Genomic DNA, 21371 nt, shown 5'->3' with positions numbered 1-21371 from the left:
TAAGGCATATTAATGCATGTGTTGGAGACATCAAAAGCAGGCGAGTCATGTTGGCTAATAAAGTGAAATTATGTTAGTTAACTTCTAACTGTTACCGATAGGCCCCTGATTGCATTTAGTGAATTGCAGCCAACAGTTAGTGCACGTTAAAGAACCCCAGGTGGTAAAAATTAATTCGGAGCACTCCGCAACGCCACCTCTTTCTTCCTTCTTTCACTCACTCCTTTATCCCTTCCCTTACGGCGCGGTTCATGTGTCCAACAAAATATGAGACAAATACTGCGCCATTTCCTTTCCCCAAAAACCAATTATTATTATTATTATTATTATTATTAATATTATTATTATTATTATTATTATTATTATTATTATTATTATTATTATTATTATTATTATTATTATTATTATTATTATTATTATTATTATTATTATTATTATTATTATTATTATTATTATTATTAGCCAAACGTTATTAATACCTTCATCGGTTTCTAGAACTTCGAATACGTGATTACTCTCTGCGCTGAGGCTAGACAAAATTTCGCTATTTCGACTCGTTATGCGCCCTGAAAGTGTTGCTTTGCCTGCACAGTTTTCGAAAACACATCTATTTTGGCACCAGGTAGAAAAATTTATCCCTCCTCTTTCCCTTCCCTCAAGCCGCGGTTCAGGTGTCCGCCGATATATGAGACAGATACTGCGCCATTTCCTTTCACCAAAAACCAATTATTATTATTATTAGACAAATTTAGTCGAGCCACACTGCCAACGGTAATCGTGCTTCCGAAAATCTAAAACTGGCATTGGTTTTACTAACGGCCGAATACAGATCTCTGATGGCAATCATGCGCCTATCGGCAAATTTTAAAAAAATAACTATTTGAATTTATTTAATCACTTCACTGGTTAATATGACGTCCGCCAACACTAGTAGCACACTGCCGCAAAGCTTCTCTTTACCGTAGAACCTCTAGTTCTAAAATTCAGTGATCAGCTTCCCTGTGTGCTACGTTAGTGCCAACTCTTGGTTTCTTAAATAAAAGTGACGAAAAATTGTTACAATGATAGAGACGTTGACCCTTGCCTTGGAAGCAACGCTAAAAATAGAAGTATCTGAAAAAATACAATCTTCTCGAAGAAATGCTTGAACATCTCATTAGATGAGAGAAAAGAATGTCCATCTGCTCCCCGAGAGCCTGGACCTTGCAGAGCCGATATATCTTGTTGCGGAAAGCATGGCAGCTGATTAAAAGTCGACAAAACACGTTATGGAGAGTAAGCACCCTTAACCAACCACTTCCTTTGTTTGCACACAAGAAACTATTGCGCCCAATAAAATAACGATCCTCAAGCACTGACGATGAAGCAGGATTTTTGTATCTCTCTTCAGGACAGTACCTCGCAGATACATCACTGTAAAAATATGAAGACAAACTCTGCTATCATATATATCGAAAAGCCGACGCACAATGGAAGCCTCACGGAACGGCAAAGAACAGACGTGCAACTTTTCAGCTACCGACGCACTGGCACCGAGAAAATTGCACTTCTCTGGGATTGTGGTATAGAATCACTGTCGGCGCTATCTCACTAGAACCTGCGGAACATTGACGCTTTAGGATTTTAGCGCAAAGTTGGCGTTACTTTAGTACAATGTACTTCACCCACCTGTTCGTGACTTCGTCAATAAGCACGCATTACTAAAAACGCTCATATAACCCATTTGGTGAAGTTTTTAGAAAATTTTATTTTGGGGAAAACAATACGTCATTGTCGCATTTATTTTCTTTATTCAATTTGTTTTATTTCTCTTATTTCAAGACAGTCTTTTGCGTCGACGCACTTGCTTGTGGCATACCTGACAATACATAAGAAGCCTGAATAAATATATGGCTTAGGTTTTCATTACATGATATATTTGTGAGTGCACTTAACAGAATTTTCATTTCAGCTAATATATGCGCGGCATATGCCGCCGGTAACAACAATTCGGGAATACTTGTCCGTTAAATAGCAGTCTTTCAAGAGCAGAATACATTTTGTAGCGAAAAACGCGGTTTCAGACTCGAACACTGCGCCCCCTGGTATATGTGTTTCACAATAATGCAAGCCGGATTGGCCCAAGTAAGAATGACACAAAACACAAAACCACAACACCAAGGGCAAAGAAAAGATACATCACGTGTGATAAAGAAACAAGCGCAAATAGAAACATTTAATTCCAAAGAAAAATACGAATAAATGCTGAACCTACGGGTATAAAAAGTTCAATGGATTGGATTGCTAAAGTAGGAGAAAGTCTTTTGCACCGCCTATTCTATGCCAGGAGAGCGAAACATATTCAGGAGCGAGCTCTGATGAGAGATTGCTTGAGGGAAGATACTCTGCGCAAATGCGTTTGTTCTAGCATAAATGAGCTGGTTGGAGGATTTTCTTAGGAGCCATTCCATTTATGCCCTTGGAACATTTAACTTCGGAGCATCGCACACATAAGAACATCAGTTTATAATAGAATTTTTCTTGAGACTTCAGCGGACGATACCGAGTGGAAAACTTGCGTCTTGAACTACAATTGTTTACTAAACTGAGCTGTCTACGCCAGTCTTTCCCTCGCAGCGTCACGACTGCTGAATACAAGCGAAAGCTTTGCCAGTATAAACACTCGCGCATGCGGACATGGATCACTGGCCCCCTAACAAAGAACCTCACCACAAGGAGTGCTCGGTCTAAAACGCAGTGCTAGCAGCCTTTTAGTCTCTAAGACATTCCTTTCTTGGCATCTTTTCTGTTTTGTGTCCTCTCCCGAACTTTTTTCTTGCCTTACAGCACGTCTGTTTCGGAAAGCTGGGCGCAGAGAAATTCGCTATTGGGCCCACAATCTCCCAAAGAGCATTACTGCAGCGTTCATCTTGTTACCTATCTAGTTCATAAAACTGCAGCCCTTCAACGGTCAAAGGTGCTTTCTAGAGGCTCTGAAGTAGATTCGTTTTCTTCTGACCACCGCCTACTCCCGACGGCCCGTCGCAAATGAGATGAAGCTTTCCGCCCATGAGAGGAAGTGGAGGGCTCCTGAACACGCGTTAATATAAGGCAGGTAACGCTATACAATCGAAGAAACCTTATTTTTATCACCTGCTTTCAGCCTGAAACACCTAACTGACAGAAAAGAATAAAAGCAGTCTGCTTCATTTGGAAAGCATTTTTAACAAAAAGAGCGAAAGTAAGGATACTCTCATTGGAGGTAAATCAATATGCCAGAAACAGCCCGCTTGAACTACCAAATGTGAGGAAAGATAGGACGAGCACAAATTTTTTCAACGCTTCATGATTCCTGCTTTTTAATCCCCAACTTTGAGGTGAAAAATTCTTGCACTACTTCATAAAGAAAGCGATACATTCAAGAATCTTAGCGCGTAGACTCGCAATCAGTGTGTCGCTCTACGCTGATAAATACTGCACACGTAGCTGAATGCCTAAAAGATGAACGAAGGAAAGACAACGTGTGGAACGAGAAAAGCGCATAATTTTGGGCTACTGAAAAGGGTAGGCTCAATTTAGTTGCTCGCACTTTCACCAACGAATGACAAAATATTTGAGATATGTACACAGGAGATCAGGGCGGATGTGATGTGATTCGCGGCTTTTCTGGAGCAGTAGCTTTTATGGACGGCCATTCTGAATCAATAGTATTTCATAATCCGTTGATATCAAGGTTTCCGATTCTTCCCTACCTACTCGCAATCGCCTCCATCTAAACTGTGAAGTGACTGCTGCTTTTGAGAGGATAGCAGTCATACTTTATTTCAAAATATGAGAGTTAGATATTGACAGGAAAAGTCAGTAGGCAATGCGCCATTAACTGCAGGCGGCAAAATATACAGGGAACCATTAAGTGCAATCAATAATTCTGTGTTCATTTCAGAACACGAAAGCTGTAAGCAGTGTAAAAAAGTGCGAAAAGGCGCTAAGTAAAGCGTTTTATTATGTATCGTCATGCGCATGGGGTGATATATTAACGTGATTGAGGCTTCAATTTGTGTTCGAGTGGAGGGTCTCGTGCAGTACGACAATGGGATCGCTAACGCGCTTTTAATCAAATGCCAAGAGCTAGAACACTTCATGAAACATGTGATGAAGGTGAAATGTTGCAGTCGTATCGATGGTAAAAAAATAATAAATTTAGTTTTGTACGGAACAAGGAATTTGAGGCAGCTGTTTAGTTAACTGCTTTTGTCACCAAGTTGCCTATGAAAAAAAACGCTAACGGAAATGTCTTTAACAAAAAAAAAACAACGCAAAACTTTTTTTGTGCGCGGAATGTGGCACCAGGGTAGGCTTTTCAGTCACGATATCCACAAACCGTTGAAATATTTGTCCAGAGTTACGGAGGATAAATGGCATGCGGGTGTGTTCTGAAAGGGCGAATGGTGCAATGACGAATGCTTTAGACAAACAGGATTGTTCCTCGGGGATTTTGAGCTAGGCCTTGACCAGGCCTATTGTAGTGAAAATGATGGCGCCATGCTTGATGCTGTGAAATCCGCTATTTGAAGTAGGCGACAGCGTTCCGTGACTGTAGCGTTGTTGAGAGCACGGTAGTCATCACAGGACCGCCAGTTTCCTGGGGATTTTTTCATCACCGTGTGTAGGGTGGCGCCGATGAGGGTGAAATAATGCCGAGCTCAAACATTTGCTCGAACTCTTTCCGGGCTATCGCAACCGGTATGGAGCAAGGCTAAGTGGTCGAGCGTGTGCGGGCGGGCCAGCGGTCACAATGTAATGCGTGATCTAGTTCTGCGTGATCTTATGGAGCAGGGTGTAAGGAAGTGGCGCCACACTGCGGCTGGCGAAGACGCTCAAGAAGAAAAAGCTGAAGCGGAACGTGGAGTTATTGTCTCTCTCCAAAATTCGGAAAAATCTTTCTTGACTCGTTCACTTAGGTTTTTTGTTCCGAGCACAATGCGCGAGATCCGTTTGGTCTGGGTACCTGGGCATTCAGGCGTCTATTTTAACGAGGTGGCTGATTTATTGGCAAGGTCAGCTCTCAGCGCACCTGTAATATATCCCGTCCCTCACCTCATTCTGTTAGCAGCTTCACGTTTCCAGCGGTTCCAACATATTTCAGCCACTTTGAGTGATCCGTTGCTGAATACTGTGGACTTTCAACACCTAAAGTACCCATGGAATATCCGGTGGTGTAAGTCAAGGCTTTGTGAAGTGGCCATGACGCTCCTGCGATGTAGAATCCCTCACTTAAACTTGTACTTATGCAGGTGCGGGTTCGCTGCGACAAACCTTTGTGTATCATGTGGGCAAGTTGAATCAATCGATCATTTTCTCCTCTCTTGCCGGCGGTTCGCGGTTCAGAGAAAGCAATATCTGGAGGTTCCTCTTTCGAGACTAGGACTGCCTCTGTCTCTTACAGTTCTTCTATCGTTCGGTGCGAGTGCCAAGGGATTCCCGTTAAGCAGTGTATGCGGCTACCTTCACGATTACATAAGTGCAACTAATCGATTATCTTGTTAGCTATACACAAAATTCTTTCGCATGTCCAAAAAAGGCTAGATTGATTCTATTCCGGATGACTCATACCTCTTGAATTCATTTTATTTTTCCCAATTTTTTTTTTATCTTGATTCAGTCTTCTGACGTTTCCTTCCCCGCGCAAATGCTTCATTGGCATTCTACCCTATACCTTGGCCAATCCCCCCCACGTGGGTATGTGCCATATTACTTGAGGAGAAGAAGAAGAAGAAGAGCTTGGTGCCATATTACTTGAGGAGAAGAAGAAGAAGAAGAAAAGCTTGGTCTGGGGATCAGGAAGAACGAGGTCGGCGACGGACGTGTTCGAGACCAGCTGGCTCCCCGAGTTTCCAGGCTTGAGCCTCAGCCGCAGACGCCCGGGTTACCAGACCTGGACAGCCGTCGTCGAGAGCCTGAGCCACCAGACCCAGGCGCCGCTGTTCCCTTCCTGGCCGGCAGCCTCAGAGCATGGGCCGCCTCTGTCGCCACCGCTGCTTGCCCGGGCTGCCTCACCTGGGGCCGCGCCTGTGTTCCACAGGTGTGACGGATTCCAGTGGCAGCGTTGAGGGCTACCGTGGTGACTGCCACCCACCTTACGCCTCCATCAGGGCATCGACCGGAGCCCATAGACTGCGCCGACGCCCCGCCGCACCTCCTCGCCGCAGGCACCATCTACCAAGCTCACACGTCGAACGCTTAATGTTTCGCCGAACACTGAACGCTGAGTGAACCTTTCCTTTTTTTCCCTCAAGCTCTCCTCTGTCGTCCGCTTGTGCTGTCTTTGCTTTCCGGTTCATGTGCTCGTGATTCCTTTCCTCTCAAGGCTTACATTAGTTTCTTTTTTTCAACATGCCGCCTGGTCTATTTCTTCTACCGTTTAACGTGCGGTAGTCTAACCTGCATTCCTTCCCCTCACAAATCTTTGCGTGCAGGACGACAGGTCCATGTGGTTTTTTTTTTGTCTAGCGAACTTCTCTCGGCAGTATGAACGCTTCCGAGCTTGTGGCGGCAGGAGAGCGCAAGGGGCTCCAAGGTGCACAGTTGCGCTCTTGGGTAGAAAAGGAGCTTAAGAGGTCGCGGAATGAGAGGGCCGCTGAACGAGAACCTTCCAAAGAACGTTTGGCGACAGAGGCTGTCCGTGCTCCGAGGTTGCCGGACAGGAAGGGAACAGCGGCGCCTGGGTCTGGTGGCTCATGCTCTCGACGACGGCTGTCCACGTCTGATAGCCCGGTCGTCTGCGGCTGAGACCCAAGACTGGACTCTCGGGGAGCCAGCATATCTCGAATACGTCCGTCGCCGACTGCGTTCTTCCTGTTCTCCCCCGCACGCGCTCTTCGCCACGTTCCACTTCCGCTTTTTCTTCTCGGGCGTCTTCGCCAGCCACAGTGTGGCGCCAGTTCCTTACACAGGGAAGGGTATTTGTCCGGGAAGGTCTCGTGCTGGTGATGATAAGATGGATATGATGTACTGGGTATAATAGAGGTAAACGGTTCTCGAACAGACAAGACCTGAACATTTAGGTCCGTCATGATGTCCACGAGATGTTTGCAGCGCATGTTGACCAGCTGGTTGTTGTGGCGCAGGAAATCAGCCCCTAGAAGCAGATAGCGCGCGTACGCGATAAAGAAAAGCCATCGAAGTGCACGTCGCAGACCCAAACACTGTTAGAGCATGCGGTCCGTACGTGACGATGAGGAAGAGACTGGCAGCTTGCCGCGATTGGGCTGTAGCGGCGACGAGGTGATGGTATAAGGGTGCAGGGAGGACGCAGACCTCTGCCGTAGTGTCGACAAGGAAACAGAGTCCAGAGATCCGGTCACGAATTAAGAATAAGCGGCTGGTCTCTATAACGACACCACTCGCCGCTGCAAGTGGTGTCCGCGGAAGATCCCTTGGAAAATACAGGCTTGAGCATACCGAAGCTCCTGTTCACCGAAGTTCCGGTGGTGCCGGCACTTGCCGGTTTGAGCTGGTGATGTAGTACTGTGCCGGTAAAGTGACACCCGCTGAAAGGAACAAGAGTGAGCGTGGGCAGCCTACAGCGCGACAATCTGGTCACAGAGAGGTAATTTGGGCATGGAACTGGTTACGCAGGTTCTGCAGGTTCAATCGGGCGGGAAGAATTCACGGCTGGGTGAGAGGTCGCGAGACCACGCCTACAGAAACCGCGGAACAGGAGACGTCCATTACCTGATGAGAAGGCTCGGTGAGCTGCTCCAAAGAAACCGTGGGCCTGGGCGAGCACTATGAGGACCGACAATGGCAAGTACAGATGGGAAAGCTCAAGCAAAGAAGCTTTATCCAATGTGGCAGGAAAGAGAAAGCCATAAAAACGTACACTTTAGCCAAGCAACCCTGAGTAAACGACGATGCCAGTGAGAAGGCGCTGTAAATGTCAATTCTTTTGTCCCAGTTGTTTTCTTACAAAGGCAACAGCTCGGAAGAGCCGACGCCGCAAATGTTTCAAGACGCCGAGACGTCTTTCAGCGCGACGCAGAGAAAACGTCCGCCGCGGTTCTCTCTGGTTAATTGGCAGTGGTACACGTTCCCGCTCCGGCCCTTAGATACAAAGTAAGGAGCGCTCTGGAGTGTATCCCGCCGATTAGGAATTTTGTATTCCCATTTCCCACTTTCTTTTCTCTCCGCTCGCGTGCGCCGTCACCCTCCCAGCCGTGCGCTGCTGCCATCTGTCGGTTGCGGCGGCGTAACCGGTAGGGTAACGAGTTCATAAAGTGGGGAAAAGCGCTGGTCATTCTTGTGCTTGTGGAACTGGGGCAAGTACGGCAGGGAAGAAAAAGTGTCACCAAAATTTAGGCGCAGTGTGAAATGTGCATGGGGTGGGTCTAAAATCTTTCTGCACTGAACTGTGGACTAGCCTCTTCTCATATGCCGCCATGCTGCAGGTGAAAGGGGACACCGCCAGAAGTGGTGGTTGCTGCAGTATGACACATCTCGGCGTTCTTCTCGCTTTTGAACCATAAGGGCACTCGTATTGCCTGTCTGGCTGACATGCAAAAATAAACTGCAGATAATGTTTATTAAATTCCAATCAGTATGGAAGCACGGATTTCGGCTAATAGAAGACGACGATAAGCGAGCAGTGCCGCTAGACGGGGCGCTCGCGCTAACCCAGCTTTGCTTACGCAAGATACGATTTTTATCGGGTCAGAAACACCGGATTAGTACCGCGTAGAAAACGACGATGAGCGCTGCAGTGCCGCGGGTTTCCATTACGTTGTTGCGCTGCAGGATTCCTCGCCTTAATCTAGATAAATGCCGTTCTGGGTTCACGCCATCGAATCTATGTGCGTTATGCGGGGACGTTGAAACGATTGATCATTTCATCCTCTGCTGCCGGCGGTTTGCACGGCAGAGAATTCAGTTTTTGTAAAATCCTATCGCTCAATTAGGGTCGCTGTTTACTCTTTCCGTCCTCCTCTCCTTCGGTGCAAAGGGGATGCCATTAGGCAGGTTTCTGAGCTTCTTCACAAGTATGTTAATGAAACCGGGAGATTTTCGTGTTAACTTCTCGATGCCTTACTTTTCCTTAAAAATTATTTGCTTTCTGGTTGATTTATTAAAAGTTACTTATTCAAACCACACTGATTTTTTCCCTCAATTTTTATTGCAATTTCTTTAAGATGTCTCAAAATTCGTGAATTTCTTTTTCACTCAGATTCTTCTATATTTATGAGCCGCTTGAGATAAACCTGGATGAGTTTTTTCCCGTTTGGATCTGCACCAAACCCTGGCCACTCCCCCACCGTGGGTATGTGTCATCGTATTTGAGGCAACAATAACAACGGCGGAGCGCTCGGTCTAGGCCAGCTATGAACAGACGTCGCGACAGCGGACGATTTTGTTCGGGGTTCGTACCCATCGAATGCGTTCTAACGCACTAAAAAATGTGGGAGAGGTTAAATTACATTCAAAACGAAGTCCAGAATTTGTTTACAACAATTTTTATTTTAAGCCAACTAAAATTTTGTAAAATACGAAAATATTGAAGATGATTCATTTTTCTGATGCGTAACAAAATCACGTGGAGTAGTTAAGACTGCCTAAAAAAAAACCAGTATAAAACGTTTTCGACAAGGAAGAGCGTTATTAGTGAAACAACCCAAGGCTGCTGAGTGAAGATCTCGGGATAAATTAACTGCTATATGTAAATCTTACGATCTATGAAAAAGTGGCGTCCGTAGTTTGTTTCCCTTTGAAAAATACGCTTGTCCACAATTTCAGAGCCTAAGTACGTGATCTATCCCAAAATTCTCGGGTGACGCACGTTGATGGAACGGAAATCATGTAGTGCCCTTACTTCAAACGGGAGGGTATGAAAGTTATAAGTATAATTAATAATGAATACGCTTTTCTCCTCGGATCATTTTTTGCGCCTATTTTGTTCTATTTATCAGTTATTATTGCTCCAACGTTTATATTCATGGGGCTTTGCAATCGACATTGACGACCATACACTCATTTTCTACGGCAGTTCCTTTGAACACAGCTGTCACAACACAAGTGCATATTACCTATCTTCATATCCTCCTGATGAAAAAATACCGCAAAAGGAACACTGAGGACGGATAGGGAACGACGCAGACAAGCGCTTACTCGCCACTAGGGTTTATTGCTGAAACACGAAATTAATACAAGTCACTTTGGAAAAACATGAAACAAGCAGCCCCCTCCCCTCGGAAGCCTATGTGAAAAGAAAGAAATGAATTGTAAGCAGCACGTGCCACTCATCGCCAGGGAAGAATCAATTCAGCAAAAAGACCCGTTATCGAAAAGGTTATCAATGCAATGAGGAGATTAAAAAATCGATGTCACACTCGCCCATGGTAAAAGAGGGCTCGCTGACGCACAGATTTTGACATTTCATTATATCGTGTGCCTCGATAATCTCTCGTACGAGATGATCGTGGTGTCTGAAGTACGGTGGTTGTAGAAAAAAACCAGAGTACACATTTTCTTTTTCTTCTTTTGCTCTTCTTTTTCGCTGCATTCGCGGCAGCGTTCCCGGAGGTTTCTGTAATGATCTTTCAGGGAATTACGTTGTTGAAATGTTGAAGTAGGCGTATGTCCACCGTTAAGCACCGCGCCCCGTTAGTACCCTGCAGCATGGGTACAGTCAAGAAACTGCCGTTGTCTTGCGGAGCTGTGTATATAGAGCAAAGGGGGCGATGCCTCAACATTAGGATAGGTGAACACCGTAATTCCCTGAAAGATCATTAAGGCAATCTTCCTGAGCATTGCCGCGAATGCAGCGAAAAGCAAGAGCAAAAGAAGAAAAAGAGAACTTGTACACCGCTTTTTTTTTCTTGAACCACCGCACTTTCCAGACATCGCGATCAGCTCGTACGTGCGATTATCCAGGCATACCATATAATGAAATGTCAAAATCAGTGCTTCAGCGAGCCCTCTGCTATCATGGCACACTGTTAAATTGATTTTTAGTTTACTCATTGCACTGACATCAATTTCGAAGCCGGGTCTTTTTGCTGAATTGATTCTTTCCTAGGGATGAGTGGCCGTGCTGATTACAATTCTATTCTGCCCTTTGACGTGAGCTTCCGAGGACAGGGGCTGCTTGTTTTTATGTTTTTTTTAAGTAACTGGTATAAATTGCGTGTTTCAGCAATAAACCCCAGTTGTAAGCCCTTGTCTGCGTCGTTCCCTTTCCGTCCTCCATTTATCTTTTGCGGTATTTTTTCATGATGAACTTTATCCAACTCGGCCAACTTTCGGCATTGCTTATAACCTCGGCACATAATAACCTCTCACTACACTGCTTCAACATGAAATATAATATTGTTTACGTGTTGCGTAGCCACCGCGGTCGGGTTAGATCCGGAGTTCCCGGGTTCAAACCCGACCGCGACGGCTGCGTTTTTATGAAGAAAAAACGCTAAGGCGCCCGTGTGCTGTGCGATGTAAGTGCACGTTAAAGGTCCCCAGGTGGTCGAAATTATTCCGGAGCCCTCCACTACGGCACCTCATTCTTCCTTTCTTCTTTCACTCCATCCTTTATCCCTTCCCTTACTTCGCGGTTCAGGTGTCCAACGATATATGAGTCAGATACTGCGCCATTTCCTTTCCCCAAAAACCAATTATTATTATTATGTTGCTTTCTTTGTTCACAAGTGGTGTGGGCAGCCCGGCATAGGGATAATTATCACGACGACGCCTAAAAAACAGCTTCCTATTCTTCAACAGGCCTGGCCTTGCTCCCATGGTACGGACCGCTCGGTAAGCGCTCTCATCGTCATATTCTTCATAAAGCAACCTTAGCCTGCTAGACCAAAAAAGCAGATTTGATTAACTTAAAATGGAAAAAGCATTCAGTTAGATTCGTGTTATGCGCCCATAAATCGAAAAATAGCTGAAGAACTAGATTTATTGGAGCTTGCTTTGAAGATACATTAAGGTACCTGGCTTCATGATCATAAAAGCTGCGCGCTGTATACAACGACTCTCACTGCTTCTTGAAATTCTGCGCTCCGTTCTGGGTTCATGCTAATATATTTTCCATAGATGCAATTGCTTGCCTCAAGAAAGACGCTGTTTGAGACATTGCTTTTTCCCGTATACAACAAAGAGGCGCCTCACTTCTTGAACCGGCCATTCTGTAATTTGTGCGTGTGTATAAATTGAATTAACTCTCCAGACCAAAAAAGTATGTATGAAATATTCATTTATAACAAATTATTTCTGGATTCTGACCTCTGATGAAGTATATGAAAATATGTTAAGGTTCAATCCGAAATTAATGCACAACATTTAATTATTGTCATAAGCTTGACTACGCCCACTGCATGGCTAAGGTCTCTTCCATATCTCTCCAATTAACCTTGTCCTGTGCAAGCTACAATCACACTATCCCTGCGAACATCTTAATTTCATCCGCCCACCTAACTTTCTGCCGCCACCTCCTGCGCTTGCTTCTTTTGGAATCCAGTCCATCACTCTTAAGGAGATTCGGTAATGTTTCCTTGCATTACATGCCCTGCCCAAGCAGATTTCTTCCTCTTAATTTCAACTAAGATGTTATTAACCCGTGCCTGATCCCTCACTCACTCTGCCCTCGTCCGTTCTCTTAGCATTACCTATCATTTTTCTTTCTATAGCTCCCTGCATTACGAAAAGGGTTCACTTAAGTTAACTTAAGAGAACCCTTTTCGTAAGCCTCCATGTTTCTGCCCCATACGTGAGTAACGGCAAAATAGAGCGGTTATATGCTTGTCCCTTGGAGGATATTGGTAAACTATCATACATGGTCTGAGAGAACCTGTCTAATGCTCTCCAACCCAATCTTATTCTTAAGTTATTTCGCTCTCGTGATTCGGATCTGTGGACACTACCTGCCTATGCTGACGAATTATCTTACCACTTCCAGCAACTCCGTACCAATTGTAAACTGCAGTTCCCTTCCCTGACTGTTGAACATTACTTTCGTTTTCTGCATCCTAGTTTTTAGACTCAGAGTACTGCCCTTCCTATCTAACTCATTGAATGTTTAGCTGTTCGCCTCGTCAGTGACTTAGCAAGGCAATGTCGTGAGCGAATCGCAGATTATTTAGGTTTTCGTCATTAAATCTTATCCCAAACTGCTTGCAATCGAGGCCTCTGAATACCTCCTGTAAACAGGCGGTGAAAAGCATTGACGATATGGTGTCACCTTACCTGACACACTTCGTTTTTGGAGTTTTATTGCTGACTTTATCGAGGACGATGGTAGCTGTGCCGTTGCTATAGATATCTTCGAGTATTTTCATATGAGGCTCTTCTGCACCCTGATTCCACATTGCCTGCTTGACTGCTAAAGTTTCCACTGAGTCAAATGCTTTCTCGTAATCAATGGAGAGTATATTGTCAAGTAGTGGCGACGGCAGTCGAAACAGCGATGAAGACGGACAAAAGCTCTTCTAAAAGAAAACTGTTTATGGGGCTGACTTGCACCCAAAATGGACTAAATCACTCGGCGGCGGCGAAGCGACAAGCGTGCTCGGCGGTCATCGAACAGAATGCCCGCCGCTGTCGGCCGTGCTCAATTTAAAGCGGATAGCGAACTTTCGAGATAAAGCGAGCAAAGTTACTAGATTATTCAGGAACAACGTAGAATCAGCTCTGCCTGGCTGCTATCAATGGAGATAAATTTAGTCGCGTCTTGCATCGGAAACAAAGCGGTAAAGTTGTTGGCGACAGATTTGAAGAATGAACAAACACTGCAAATGCTCGCGGCAATATATAGGGGTTGGATATATTCATCGCGTTTGGTTTTCGGCATACTAGTTTCTAGACTCTAAGTACTGCTCTGCCTATATAACTCATTGAATTTTCGGCTGTTCGCCTCGTCAGTCATCGCGTTGGATATATTCTATCACCTGATTGGCAGTGCGAATATGATCTATTGTGGAATACCCTCTAAAAAAGCCAGCCTGATCATTCGGTTGAGTGAAATCTAAGGTTGTCCTTATTTTATTAGCGATTACCCTAGTAAATATCCTGTCGGCAACGGGACCGCAGGCACCTTAAGCAATAATATATAATTTCAAAAACCTGCTTACCGTCTGCACTGTGGCACGAAAAATTTTGAGTATTTCGTCGACTTACGTGCACTGGAAAGGTTGCTTTGCCCACAAGCTCCACGAAAGCGTATGTATTTTGACGGGACGTAGGAAAAATTTGTTGGGCCACGCTACCGAGGGAAACCGCGTTTTCTAGTCTCTAAAACCGGATATTGGTATTACTTACGGTAGGTTATACGCCTATTAAAAATTAAGAAACCTAATAGGAATAGTTAAAAAGTTAACTATTCATGATTAATTTACCAGCCTGCTAGTTAGCACTTCTTAGCTATATTCTGATGTAATACACCGCTGACAATGATACGCCGAATGAGCCCTCTTCTAATACAAAAATGATTTTTTTATAAATAGTGCAAAGTCTTTGGTGAAACACCCTGTATGTTTCGTAACATTTGATATCTATTCCTAACTCAAAAACCCTATTTTATAAACTGCGTAAATTCTTTAGCGAAACACACTCCATATATTCGACATTTTTCAGCATTGAAGAAAAAGCTATAGGAACAATGCGCATTTACTAGCGTCCCTCCGTCGATTGTTCTACTCAGTAAATTAGTACCCGGCCGCAGAACGGACGCCTGGTTCGTTGCTAGCTGCGCGGTTGCTTCGGTCCACCGCTTGGAGTAGCTGGCGCCATCTATGCGAGCCTATTTTGAACGTACATGCCAAAACCATTCGTTGGAATCAAACTGCTTTTCATGTGACTCTCTCAATTGGAATATTAGAAAAACCCCTTTAATAATGAGTCTCACCAATATACCGGCCGTTAAGAGGAAACGTTTTCCTGCAGCCGGAGACTGCATACATCGCTGCGCAGGAAGTGAAGGCACGTGTCGGCTCTGTTGCTTTACTGCATTGCCAAGATAGTTGTCGCGAAGTACGTTACTTCTGACGACTATTTTTTCTTGCGTTCCGCCTTTTCTTGCTACCGCCCACGTAGTACGAAAACGTGTGTCTCAGAACATCTAGAGCCAGCGAATTATCTATCGCTCATTATAGCACTTACAGTTGTGCTCATAATAGCCGTCACTAAACGTATACAGGATGTTCGCTAATCTACAGCGAATACTCTGTTTCAATATGTATTACCAACTTCCCCTCTGCGTTATGTTGCTAAAGACTAAAAGGACAAAAAGGGGGCGAGAGGTTAGCCTCTTTGGGGACCAAGTGATTTGCCACAACCATTAGTCCTCTTCGGGACCAACTGCAAAGTGTCGAACTGTTGGTTCCATTTAACAAAAAACCGTTTAAAGAAAGCGCAAACCAAACGCGATTCCCAGCGTAATTAAGTGCGATAGTTTGGAAGGCAGCGCTTTTTACATGTAACAACAACGAAACAAATAAAGACACAATAAAATACCAAGAATCGAGCCTACAACCATTCGATGGGAGATCCGAGCACCCATATGACCAGGCCACCCAACAGGCTGTCCGGAGCAGAAAATAAACTCCTTATATACGAAACACACATTGATTAGGATTAAACATAGTTTCTTAGTATTAACTAGAGGGAAAGCTGGCGGCGCTGCACCTGAGCCACCATGGGGGCTCAAAGCATCATGGGGCGGTGAGCTACTTGGTTCGGGACAGTCGTCTTTTTTTTTCAGGAGCAGAGAGTGGCGTAACTGAGATGTCCCGTTCCGTCCACGGCGCAGACGACTTTGCCGCAAACGTAGTGCGCAAAAGCCATAGTAGCGAAGACGCAGCAGTACACGACGACAATAAAAAGTTTTTGGTTTCCGAAGTGCCATTAAAAAACTTCTTAAAGTGTTAAAGCGACAACATTTTTCTGCAAACATTTATTTTTAAAAATGCGCCTGTTAAGCAGGAAATATTAAATTTTGTTGTCTGCATTACTTGGCCAATAGGAGAGCTAGCCATAGCTTATTTCGGGCAAGCGTTACATTTACATGCTTTTCTGCTTAACGCTGAGCATCTCAACTCACATTTGGCATGTACTGTAGCTCTTAGTACTTGTTTATTGAATTTTGGAGCTGCCGATCGCTTCGGTTCCACAAAGCCTTTTTCTCAGGCAAAACAGTCCATGCGCTTCGGCACGGACTGCGGCGGTGATGTAACTGTCCTCATGTCTATTTCACACTTGGGCATTCGGCTGCAATAGCGAGCGAAATACGCCGCCGCCGAAATGCTGCCTCGTTCACAGTTGCCGGCCAATACCTCGTCTCTCCTGGCTTACACAGATATAATTAAAAATAGTTTAAATCAACGCTATCGACGTACCATAAGATTATGCACGTTTACGTACGATAAACACGGGTATGCAGGTATTTCACTAAAATTAACGCCATTTCTCATAATCCCTGTTATAGATCAACCTGTGTAAACAGAGACGGAACGATATGCTCACGGTTGTTATGACAGCAACAATTTTTGTCAACAACCCGACGTGGCTCTTACTAAGGTGGCAGACTGGGCATGTTGGTGATTCATAATGGAAATGTACAGCGCAAATACAGACAAGGACACAAGAAAGAATGACATGGAACACACGAGCGCTGACTTGCAACAGGTTTATTTTGAAATTCGGACCAGTATTTATAGCAAAACCAGGCAATCATCACGCATGCGCAGTAGGAGTCAAATGTCTCAAATATAACAGCTCTTTGTTAGTTAGAACAATAGATGACTTGGTCACGCAGGACTCACCCAACCGGTCTATCAATTCAGCCTCTACTATCTCTCGAGTTAGTTGGCAACGGTGTTTGGCAATCACAGAACAATCTTTGTACACAGGCCGACACACAAAATCTTCATCAAAATCGCTGTCATCATTACCGTTCTTACATTTTCTGCAGTGAGCGTCCAGGAACCCTCCTCGCCGTTCAGACACATTATTGCAGTGTTCTCGGAGGCGGTCATTCAAACATCTACCGCTTTGCCCTACATAACTCTTTCCACACTTCAAAGGGATGCTGTAGACAATGGACTGCGTACATTCAACGAACTTAGTTCGGTGCTTCTTTTTGCAGTTCTGATTTTTTGAATCAGTGGGCCTGGACAGTCTGCACAATTTTTGTAGCTTATCGGGTGCAGAGAAAAGAACTTTTGCGTTCCCCCGTTCACCGATCTTGATCAAGGCATTTTTAGCCTTGAAGGTTCGGATATAAAGTGTTTGATTATAGAGGAAGAGACCAGACATGCATGAACAGAATTCGTGGCAAATTCAGATCAGTGCATTTCAAAAGAACCTTCCGCCAAACACTTATCACATTTCATCAAAAACATGAACGGTTCAGCCTGATAGAAAAAAAAAATAGACGCCAAAAAAGGCGGCAAAGAGGACAAAAGTAAACAATATATATTTTCACAGTGAATACATGCAAAATAGGCATTTGGCAGCCGTGCACACGCCTTCGGCAATATCAGCATTCACTCTGAACTTCCCCAGCAATATTTTGCCGATCGTGTGCAACGCTCGTTTTCAACATCCGGTCATGACAGCAGCCGCATGCCCTGAAATCTTTGTGTACATGCGCGAGGGGTTCAAGCACGGTATCTATGCTAACAGAAATATTATAGGAGGCTACCCTCTGTTTAATGAAAACTACTCTGTAATTGCCGAAAATGCACAACGTATGTTCTGCAACTACCTTATTGCTTGATCGCTGGCCACATGATGCTCAAGTAACCTGCAATTTCACCCATCCAATAATACCTCTGCACCGTCCAAATTTAATGGCGTAGCAATTTGCACCAGTCATTTTCTGAAATCGTGGCTTGAAAGCGAAACCAACCGATCCACTGAAAATAAACAGCAGAAAGCGACAGGAGTCAGGACATGCTATGCGTGTGTATCGAAAGAGCCCGACGTATAAGAGGAAAAAGTAGCGGCTATTTTTTCCTTCCATCAGCCGGTGATCAACGACCGGGCTTACGGTCGCTTGGGGGCTCGCTCCACTTTCCTGTAGTGAGATCAATAATTTAGCATGGCTTTCCTCAAGCCTGTCTTGATCGACCACGACAGGCAGAAAAGATAACACACAGCTGTTGACGCATCCTTTCTATTCGGCCCTACATCTATTTTTTTTTTAAACTAACATCGCTGACGTTGGCAACATGAAACGCTTTCTGGCACTTATATTGCATGTGCCCCGTAAGAAACATTCCCGATCTTTGTTCGTTGCGGGCATTGAAACAGAACATAGAGAGGATGAACGGGAAGGTAGGGAGGTTAGCTTAGCAGCTTCCTACACGTGGGAAGGGGAGCGGAGGGAGAGTAAAAAGGGGAGAGACAAATCGGAGACTCTTTTTGAGGTCTCCGCAGACTACTGCATGTACAGGACGCACACTAAAATCGTGAACTGAAACCTCAATTGCTTAAGAACTTCAGAGGCATCTTCATAAGTGGTTTTGAGATGAAGGTTTAATCCAAAGACAAAAATATTGGCTCCTGTAATGCGACGAGAATCCAAGTGGCGGAGCCTTGCAGCCAGGAAGACATGCTCACGCTCAAACCGAGGGCAGTTACAAAGCAGTCGCTGAATTTTGTCATTGCACCTCCAGTTCTGACACGCAGGAGAATTTTCTATTGCGATTAGGGGGGGGGGGGGGGGGGTATACATTTGTAAACGTAACTCCTAGCCACAGGCGACACAACAGAGGGGGAGGCTAGACGGTAGACCGAGTTGAAGGAAGGGGTAAAGGCGGTACGAACGACATGTGCAGTTTCCAGGGGCAGACTATGAACGCTAAAATCACATTCCATTCAAGCACTCGATTTCTTACTGCGTCGGCCTTTGTCGGTGTTATCTGAACAATATTAGTGGTGCTATGTGCTTCATCGAGCTGCATCGTCAGCTAATTTGTGTCCGAGAATGCCACTGTGTCTTGATAGCCAATGGAAGATGTCATGACGCTCTTCATGTGCCTGTTATTGTACATGTCTTGTCTCCGCTAGTTTCTCGTGCTCATCATCTCGTAAGGACGAACTGATATATTGTAGAGCGGCTTTAAAGTTTTATTGTAGAGCCCGGTGAAGTTTTTCTCGCATCTAGAGGCGTGTCACAAAACAGGCCCTGATCCAGATGTCGTTGGCATAAATAGAGATGTTGACACTATAAGGTAGGTTCTCTGGGAGGGCTATAATTGTCTGTTTAAAGAAAGTAGGGCTGTGAAGTATGGTCTTGCGCACGCCCAGGTAAGTGTAATGCACAGCTGTCAGCCTATCTTCATACACCCAACCAAAGATTCCAACATCCTCTAGGACATCGAGGATGGCTTCTTGCGTTACATGATCATAAGCCCCTTTGACACCAAGAAAAAGAGCCACGGACATGCCATTCTGGTGGCTGCATTACTGAGCTGTGTACACAAGATCAGTGACGCTGTGAATAGAGGAGCGTATCCGCCAAAGACCCGCCATGGCAGAATGTTAAACTCCATAGTGCTCAAGGTACCACTCAATGCTCGTCAGAATCATTCTTTCATGATTTTTCTCTCGCAACTAGCCAAAGTTGTTGCACTTGGTTTCGGGCGGTGGCTTAATTGTTTTTAGTAATGGTATTTGTCGACTAGATTCCATTGGGGACGGGCAAGACCGTCGAGTCATGAATGGTTATATTGGGTGAGCAGCTCTCCTCAACAGTCGTAGCCAAGATGGCACAGCGCAGCTTATGTGATGCCATCTAGCCCTGGTCAAGACAACAGCTTATACTCCGCAACAATTGCGTCGAGTTCCTCACGAGCAAAAAAATACATCCATTGCTGGTTTCCGTGACGCCAGATTAACACGCTGAGAACTCGAGATAGTCTTTGCACCCGCAGTTGCCCTGCGCAAGTTTGTACCTACTTCAATCTGCTGAAGATGTTAACTTAGAAGTGACACATAGAAAGGCTGTCTTTGCGGTGGGTGCGTATGAAGCCCACGCACCGTCCGCCAAATGAGGATAATGGCTTCCGAAGATCCAGACACTGACAGAAGGAACTCCAACACTGGTCCGCCAGCCTGTCCATTTGTCGCTTGTTTTTTATCTGCCTACATCGCTGCTCACAGAGATCCCGTAAGCATTTGGTTCCTCTGTTGTTCTTCCGCACCCCGCCTAGTAACACTTAGGCTGTCTAATTCTATAACAAATGGCCTGAGCAGTCGAGTTGACGTGAAATAGCCTCAGGCAGCCTTGATTTATGTTGCTATAGGGGCCTCCAAAATAGAAGTGAGAGTTTCTTTGCCCGCCCGCTTCGTAAATTTTAAAAGCCATCCAGTTGATATGCACGAGATTAGCTTGGCCGGATGCCCCATATCTTTCAATCTTGAGGTAAGCGAATATGCGGTCACCACTATGGATCTCCACTTTGCAAAATCACCCAACAGCCTGTGCAGAGACCGTAAAACAAACGCCAGGGGCCACTGAGCTGCTGTAGGAGCAGCTTCGCAGGCAATTCGCACTGCCATCAATAATTATGTAAAGTTTATAGTCTGAAGCAAATAAGGCCAGGATCTTTCCTCTGACGTCGATTCTGGGATTTTCCGAAAATAGGGGGGGGGGGGAGGTTTAAATCATCATTAATAATCCAATGACCTGGGCACCTTCATGATGGCCTTCAGCCTCTCGCAGTAAAACTGAGAGAAGGGGGAGACATACGCTACAAATAATGAGAACTGTGTGGTTCTTGTTTAGAATAAAACCAAGGGTAATGACTGTCGTTGTGGGTTTGAAATAGGTAGCAGACGTACGTCACGTCGGAGCGGATGTTGACAAGATCTTTACAGCGCTCCCCGCATGTGCGGTAAGTGGGGGGGGGGGGGGAGCATAGCTCCTACCCGGAAAATCTAATTGTTTGGAATAAGTTCGGCTTGCAGATGACCAATATTGGTAACTGGTTGTTGAAAACATGTTGCCGGTAACTTGAGATCTGTGAATTCCGGTGTCTTGCTTTCCGCTGTTTTCCACTGTCTTACTTCCTCTCGAAACATAGAAAGCTGGCCATCCATTCTGTTTTAAAGATACTGAAGCGCTGGACTCGGGGATTCCAGAAGCAGTAAGACGCTTCGAGCGGTTGAGGATTGCACGGCCTTCGAAATAGGCGAATAGCGATGACCACCATCTAAAGATCACGAAGGCAAAGGGATATTGCTCAGCACGCCCGTCTGTAATAACCGTTGTACTCGATGATGGGAACATGCGCTGAGGAGCTCAAGTTACGTTACACTGTCTCTAAGCAAGTACACTTGGTCGCAGGAATCTTGGGTACTGATTATCTTAGGTTTCGGGAGCAGCATATATTTATAATTTCCTC

The sequence above is a fragment of the Amblyomma americanum genome, chromosome 8 (assembly GCF_052857255.1).
Source record: "Amblyomma americanum isolate KBUSLIRL-KWMA chromosome 8, ASM5285725v1, whole genome shotgun sequence".
NCBI classification, from domain to species: domain Eukaryota; kingdom Metazoa; phylum Arthropoda; class Arachnida; order Ixodida; family Ixodidae; genus Amblyomma; species Amblyomma americanum.
Note: the sequence above shows the minus strand (reverse complement) of the source record.